The sequence below is a fragment of the Strongylocentrotus purpuratus genome, unplaced genomic scaffold, assembly GCF_000002235.5.
Source record: "Strongylocentrotus purpuratus isolate Spur 01 unplaced genomic scaffold, Spur_5.0 spur5_scaffold_6, whole genome shotgun sequence".
In the NCBI taxonomy this organism is placed as follows: domain Eukaryota; kingdom Metazoa; phylum Echinodermata; class Echinoidea; order Camarodonta; family Strongylocentrotidae; genus Strongylocentrotus; species Strongylocentrotus purpuratus.
The window spans coordinates 32964262-32972803 of NW_022145612.1; the positions used below are offsets into that span (position 1 = coordinate 32964262).

Consider the following 8542-nt stretch of genomic DNA (forward strand, 5'->3'; position numbering starts at 1 on the left):
TGATGCATATTTCACACGTGGGTGATTAAGAACAATTTGAAGAGAGAATACCAAAAAGTCATTTGGCAGGCGTTATCTAAATTTCAAAGAAGAATTCATATTTCTAGAAAGTTCATTTTCTGTGCCCTTTCATTATGACACCTCAATCTGGAAAAATGAGCCAGGAATAACAAAGTTATTGTTTGTTTAAAGTAATGCTTGCATTCTACAATTTGATTAAACGAATTCGTTTTCACTGGCTGCCTGACGCAGGCGCGGATCCAGAATTTCTTAGGGGGGGGGGGGCCAAATTTGAAATTAATTTGAAATTTAGTGTGCTGAAATTTGAAAATCCTGCCGGCCGATAGTTCGCTTAGTGGGGTGGGGGGGGGGGGGGGGGGGGGGGTTAGTGAGCACTTAATATTTGTTTTTATTTTGTCCCCGAAACTTTGAAAATCGTTCAGTGGAGGGGGGGGGGTGGCATAGTGAGGGGTCCCCTTGAGCAAAGAAGAAAAGGTACATTTCTGTTCATTTTTTTTTTACAAGAATAATATTTAAACATAACATAACGTTTAAATAATTGAAATTTCTCCCAAGAAGCATTACATTTATAAAAGAATAATATTGTCCTAGGGGGAAATTTTCCGGGGTGGTTGTCCTTGGGGTAGATAGAGAGAGAGAGAGAGAGAGAGAGAGAGAAAGAAAGAGAAGAGAGGGAGAGACTGAATGAGATGAAGTGAAGGGAGGTTGGGAGTGGGGGGGGGGGGGTGTCAGGGACGGATCTAGGGAGGGGGCACAGGGGGCACGTGCCCCCCCCAAAAAAAAAAATTAAAAAATTAAAAATAGTGCGCACTACCCCCCCCCCCCCCCCCATCACTGAGCGAGTTTACGGCGCGATTTTCAAATTTTCGGGAGCAAAAAAAAAAAAAAAAAAAAATAAAAAAAATATATATATATATATATATGTCCTCTTACCCCCCCCCCCCCCCCCCCCGCTTTTTCAGCGGCTGGCTAAGTCGTTGCGATTTTTTTGGGACCAAACAAAAATATATATTATGTCCTCTTACCCCCCGTGTGCCCCCCCCCCCCCCCCCCCCGGGAAAAAAAATCTGGATCCGCCCCTGTGTGTGAAGGTGAGAGCAGCCCGGCCCCCCACTCAGTGTTATTTAGGGTACGCATATGCTCGTACCCTTTTGTTGAAAGCACCCCCTATCTGAGGACTGCCAACATTTCCGAACCCCCCTTTCGCGGGCTTTTCGCGTGCTTTTCCTGGCTTGGAGACCCCCCTAAATCAGGAAAAATGCTCAATGTACCCCCCTAAATTCGGAATAATTTCTCAGGAGTCCAAAGAGATGAGAGAAAAAAGAAAAACACCCCCTTTTTAAAGAAATTTCCGGGTGAAAAGTCAAAACACCCCCGTAGAGGTGTCGTGGACGAGTGGATATGTCACCGGACTGTGGATCACAAGGTTTGCGGTTCAAGTCCCACCGCGGCACTAATGTCCTCTGGCAAGACATTGATCTACATTTGCCACTCTCCACCCAGGTGTTAAATGGGTACCCGGTAGGATGCGAAAGCTAATGTGGTTAGATTAGCAAGTGTGCGCTTGTAAAAAAGACGCCTGGCTGGAATGCTCCCCAGGGAGTGGAGAATGTGCATACATTGTGTGCGGGTGAGCCTGAATCCTATGACCGGGGTAATAATATATACATCTGTAAAGCGCTTTTGGAGGGCCTCCGGTCCTGAAAAGCGCTATATAAGAACTAGCTATTATTATTATTATTTGTTACAATTCTCGGGCCGGACTTTGTCGCACGAAAAGTACCCCTTTACCGGACATTTTGGCAACACGCATGCGGTCATTCCGACCTTTGAGTGGGGGGGGGGGGGGGCCGGGGAGAGCAGGCAGGTGGTGGGGGAGAAAATGGATAAGCATTATGCTCAATCTGTAAAAGAATTACCTCTCCTCATATGAAGATGACTCCGACGATAGGGTCAGGTCACGCATAGTTTGTAAGTGTTAACCTGACGGCAAAGTTACTTCCATTTCCTATAATCCAAAATCAATCAAATCCGGGTAAGTCAATTACGGCCCGTCCCCCTCACTCCACCTGAGAAAGGTATCACTTCTGATTGGTTAAAAAGATTGCTTTAACCGCCTGTCATGAAGAGTAGGCTTTTCGTGATTGGTCAGATAAGGGATATTTTTTTAATTTTAATTTCAAAAATGATAAATAAGCAATGCTTTTTCATTTAGTTTCATCCCCTTTTGTATTAAAAAAAGAACAATTTTATCTTTAAACTTTATGTAAAAGTGGAACGAAACTTTTTTTTTATTGGTAACCAAACAATAATTTTCGAAACTAAGCAAGGTTCATGCTCCACGATTGGTCAGTTATGTGAAACTCTGATGACGTCATTACATTGACATGGACAACTTGAATGACAGTATCGTCACAATTAGGCACTGGCTTCTGCGCGTTACAGGGCGTGAAAGGGCGTAGTTAAAGCGCTTAACTCCAATACGGGCCACTAAACTGGAAGCATAATGATGCGCTTCATGTATGCGCTGCGCGTTGCAAGTATTTACGCCCTAGCTAACGCCCTGGTAACAAAAATGTACACAAATCACATTCTCTTGCACTTTTGCGATCTCGAGAACTTTCTGCCAAACTTTTGATAGTTTTTGCCTATTTTCCACTCTTTTAAAAGATCTTATTTCCATCCGCCACGTAAGTACCTAATTCTTACACATTAATGATTATTTAGATCAAATTTGAAGAAAAACGGAACAATATTCTATATTTTATCGAAGCAAAAAGAACTTTTCGTTGACTTTTGTTGTTCACACCCATTCCCGTATCATAACGACGCTGTTAACTATGATCTTGATCATGATGTCTGCCAAACCCGCTTACGTGATGATATTATCTCCCCTTTTCTTTTCATGTGCTATTTATGCATTTCAACTTCGTCTCCTTTTTTCTTTCGCCCCCCCCCCCCCCCCCCCCCCCCCCCCCGTTTAGATCACAGTTTCTAAATAATATCACTGGAAATGTTTTGCGTTGGACGTCTTCGCTCCCCACACCCCTATATCCTTGGCAGACCTTTACCCTGTATCAGGTCAACTTTTTCTGTTGCCATCCAACCACCGATGGCTATCCCCCAGGATGTAAGCAAGAAAATAAAACATGAAATGAAATAAATAAAAGAATAAGAAAAATATATAGAGGTCTATATATAGATCCAGATAGATACGAACAATTCTTCAAACGATCAACAAAAACATGATAACCAACGTAAAATATATAGGCAAAAATGTTAACAAAATGAAGAAGAAAAAACAGTTATTTGGAAGAAAATACGAAAAAGAAAACACATTTAGATAGTATACTTTGCGTTTACCATGCATAGTCACTGGAATTTTGTAGGTGGCCTACTGTATGATATAGCCGTATACATGGACATCAGTTCACCGATACACACAAAAAAACAGTTACAATTTTTGCCTCAAACTTGATATAAACAGGAGTTATGTAGGTCCTTCCAAGACCCCAGCTTCTCTCTGCCTTCTACCATCTCACCCACACCAACTATGTCGGGCAAGCTCCTTCTGAAGTACCTCCAGGGGGTGTTTCATCAACTAAAATCGATTTCGATTTAAAAAAATCAATTTTAAGGCCGAATCAGTTTTAGCTTAAAACCGATACATGTGAGCTGTTTCATCAAATCGATTTTAAGCTAAAATAGATTTTTAGGTGTCTGCAATCAAGGCTAGTCAATTTGGGGTAAATCGATCACAAAATGGCCTTGCTTAACTACAGTGAGAGTCCTTGAAAAGTAAGTAAAATCTGTTTTTCTTTGAAAATATCAATTCTGTTGATAACAAATCTGTTATTTTGGAAGAAGAAAAGTGTTCCTTTCATTAGTATGCAATTTCAATTTTGTGTAACTGAACGAAATCTTAAATAAAATCAAATTATATCACTCTCTAAGTGGACGAATTGCACCGGTTCAACCATTTCAGTCCCATTCATATAAATTCATGCAGGTTCAATAGTAATTTCCTAACGACATTTATCATTCGGACCGTTAGGACAGACAGGTACAAACTAATTAGTCTAGTTTATTCTTGCAGTAGTATTGTGGTTTTACTAGTTATGCTACTAGTTGTAGATTTGGACTTAGAATCAAGATCTAGGCCTAGATCTAGGCCTAGATCTAGGCCTGGCCCTAGATAGTCTATAGGTCTAGAATCTAGACCCTATCCCTTATTTATTTTATTTTTAGGCCTAGTCTAGATCTAAGTTAGCATTGTCTTGTTTTTGTTGATTAAAGGTCTATAAAAAAGTTAGAGTTCTAGATCTAGAGACTAGTCTAGTCTAGATCTAGTCTAGGTCTAGATTTTCTAGACTCTAGATCTAGACTAGTCTAGTCTATAGATCTAGAGCTAGGTCTAGATTTAGGCCTAGGGTCTACTTATAAATGATAGATCTAGACTCTAGGTCTAGATCTGCCTATAGGGCAAGGCCTATCTAGGGCCTAATTATTAAAAATCTATTGGATTATTGTTTTGAAGGTAAAATTTTATGGGGGGGGCGGTAGGTAACACTTTTTTTTTTTTATTTGGCAGGGGGGGGGGGGCACGTCCCTGTTGGTCAGTACATTTTTGGAAAATCTTGCTGTGCCCCCCCCCCCCCTTGATCCGTCCCTGGTAATAGGGTCCCTAACACAGTCCAACTCCAAGCTCTAGACTATACTAGAATTATTTTTTTTTTTTTTTAAATTTCAGAGTCGGACTAAAAGATGGAGTGGACCACAAGTCGTATCCACCAAATAGACCTTGGCTTTAGTCCAAGACTCAAAAGTTTTCTTCTGCTGTGTCTCTACAGTCTTGGACTTCTCATTCTTCCTTGGCCTCAGGCTCAAGGAAAGGGTTTGGATATGCAGAATGTACTCAAGCTCAATGTCTAGGTGTACAGCTATAGATCCTACTGTGCTAAGCAACCTTGTGGAGTGATCTTCTTACTAGTAAAATTTGCACACCAATAATAAAACAAAGGTAAGTTTGTGGTTCTTCTAGACCTATGTATAAATAGATTACCTATTTGTTGTTGAGTGTGTAAATCTTGATTTTCATTAAATTTTCTACGCACAATCGCAAACTGATAAAACCATGTGAGGGGGAAGTCAACTATGACACGTCTAAATCATAGATAAATTACTTCGTCAGCCAGTCTGATTAATATTGTACAAATAATAGGGCAGCAATTAATGAATAAAGAGGTGATTGAACAAACTGTAATGAGTATGATGAAAGCTGCTCTGTTTGTTTTATACCTCTTTGCCTTCTACTCACAACAGGGGAATGTTCATTGAATCTGTGTACAACAGTGTTTGGTTCAAGAGCAGGGTATCCGCGATCAAGATTAGACTCCATAGTCAATCTTCCAAATGTCTAAAACTTACAATTTGGTTGGTAACAATGTCTTGGACCGAATACATGTAAATTACTGTTGTAATTACTGATAAAAATGTACTTATATTCTTTTGAACACATTTGATACAGTGACAATTACTTTTCTGAAAAATAGATGTGCTCTCTTCATAACAAATATATGTATCTCTGTTTTAAATCCTAGGTTGCAAAATAAAGAGCTATGGCATCTGCATGTACTGCTAGTTCATGACAAATGAACATTTATTGTCCATCTCTTCAAATTGAAAAGGTAAGCAGTATCAATTACCAAAATTGATCTATCATTTTTCATAATCCTTGTAAGAAGTCTAATACCCATCTTACCCATTCTGTTAGATAAAACATACACAAATGGTAATGAAAGGATTTTTTTTTGTTATCCAAAGCAAACAATTTTTATCTTCTGTAACTATTTTTTATTCTCCTACTTTATTTATTTAGCAATTAAAGTTTTTGAAATAATCATAAATACAAAAGTTGAAGATTGATTGAAAAGTTGTACTAGTATTTAGTAATTGATTCATTTATTACATAACTTTCAATTCCTATTCTAGACTGCAGAGCCTGAATTACCTGCAACGTTATGCCTCTTATGAAACATCAGCCAGCCTACAGATAGAAGCTCCCTTTTCCAGCTTTAAGCAAGAGGAACCACAATGAGATACAGATCTTGGTATCATGGACTGGTCACTTTTTACAACCAACACTACTTGTAAATTAAGATTTACAAATTAATTCCTAAAAGCTATCAAAAATGCTCTAGTCAAGGTACTAAAATTTTGCCATCGAGTTTGAGGTTTTGGGTTTGATAAAATGTTAACATAAAATATTTCAAAGGAAGTAAACGTTTTAATGATACTTCCAAGATTTCCTACATTTTAAACTGAATTTTAGAATTTTGCAGAAGAAAAGAGAAGAAATAAAAAGCTATTATTCTGTCGTGGAGGTTATTGTTACCAAACTCACATTACATAGATAATTTTGTTCATGGCAATAAATCTTAAAATATCAAATTGGAATTTCTTAATTAGCAATTCATCTGAGCAGCAGTTTGATGACCAATTTGGAACTCTTACTAGAGGCACTTCTTGCATGACTGTGTATCGATAATTACCTGTTGGTGCTTAAAGTGCTATTGTAGCAATTGCACAACAACAAATACAAAATAAACAACAGAACATTGTGATTGATTTTTCCTGCAGGAAATATATTAACTCTGACTTATGTTGTCCTTAGAATTTTTTGTCAAAGCTGATAGAAAAGAATTGATTAATTTCATATAGACAAACTATTGCATCAAGAAACCACATTCTCACCGACTGCGTGACCTTACATGACAATGTACATGTATATCATCCTTAGATTAACAACCGTATGAGTAACAGAAATATTTGTGACAAGTATTACTCTTTCAATCTCCATAAAAGTAACTCGAATAGAGAGTGGCAGATATCAGCTGCAGTAGTTTTAACAACTGGCTGATACTTTCATAGGAGCACTTTTATTTGTGTCATTTAAAATATTGTAATTGTATCCCTTGAATGTGTTTGATATGCTCATCATTTACAAAATGTAGATTTCATTCATTAAAGCATAAACATATTGATTATACTTTAAAATCTGTGTTAATTTTGTTTTGTATGTATTTTTTGTCTTTTAAGAAGATAAAAGGGGGGGGGGGGAATGAATGGATGAAATTGTATGCTAGCACATGGTGATAATAATTACATGATGATAAAGGGCAATGATGTGATTCAAGAATGGTGTGTTTGTATGCTGGTGAGTTATTGTTATAAGTTGGTGTTTATTTATTCATTTTTGTTCTTTATTTATTTTTTTTGTGGGGGAAGGGGGGGGGGGGGGGTGTTCATGAAGAAACAAAATTACGGCAAGCAAAGCGTTGTGATGGGAGTGTCGTTTTATGTTAATGAGAGACAGAGAGAGAATATGAACGAAATAAGGACACATAATTGTAAGCGCATATGATAAAAAAAAATATAGAAAAAGGGGCACATAACAAAATGGAAAAGGGTCACTTCTAAGAAGAAAACATAAAAAGTTATTAGAAATAACAAAAGGAACTTTAAAACAAAGTGAAACGGGACAAACTTCATGAAGGAAAAGTACACTTGTAATAAACAAAAAGGGATGTTAATCAGATGTATAAGGGGCACTTAAACCCTATCTAGCATGGGTTATTTTGAAACTGCATAGCCTGGGGGGTCCGGGCCCTCTCCCCTGGAGAAAAAAAAACGTGTAAGAACACGTTAACTACCTTTTTTTTGGAGATGGGCCCCCTTCCTTGGCGCTCAATTTGATTTTTCAAATTTTCGAGGGCCCCCCCCCCCCACTGAGCGAATTATCGGCCGGCTGTTTCGCTGCTAAATATTGTCTCACGAATTGGGCCCCCTCCCGTGCCGCCGGCTGGATAAGGCCCCCCCCCCCCAGGCTAGATAGGGTTAAAGGGAAAATGGGCCGCCCATGTATTTTTGAAGAAAAAAAATGGGCCAATGTGCTCCCCCCCCCCCCCTCCAGAGTGCCACATTTGGTATTGATAATGCCTAACTATGATGATTTTTTAAAAAATTGGTTATGAACAAAGATTTGTTCCCCCAAGAACATAATTCTTCATTTTCAGATGTATGTTCAAATTGAAGCTAGCCGACACTTGCGCCTTTGAAACCAATGAATGCTGAACATAGCATATCAATAATGCAATAAATAAGGATAAAATTGATTTAAAATTGATATGGATCACACTCTAACTTAAAATCGATTTTAAGGCCAAAATCGATTTTATTTATTTAGTGAAACTGCTGCTAAAATCGAAATCAATTTCAGGCCCTTAAAATCGATCAAATCGATTTTAGATCGATTTTAGGGCTTTAGTGAAACACCCCCCAGAACAACTTGGAGAAAGAACAACTTCAGCAAGGCATTGCTGTAAGTCTTGAGTACTAGTAAAGTAATAATAGTTGAAATCAATCAATTCGGATTTCTCATTTTTGCGCTAGAAATACATATCATCGATAGTATGAAATCAACAATTTCATTATGGCAATTATGATGGCAATGGTGAAACTA

The 8542-nt window shown here is 38.2% G+C and overlaps 1 long non-coding RNA gene across 1 annotated transcript; it reads left to right on the top strand.

The window, feature by feature from the left end:
• Positions 1-3613: 3613 nt before the first annotated feature.
• LOC115919516 lies at positions 3614-7077 on the top strand. The gene is made up of 4 exons (XR_004061888.1): positions 3614-3819; positions 4872-5041; positions 5622-5708; positions 6013-7077. It is a non-coding gene; the product is annotated as an uncharacterized LOC115919516 (long non-coding RNA).
• The last annotated feature ends 1465 nt before the right edge of the window (positions 7078-8542 follow it).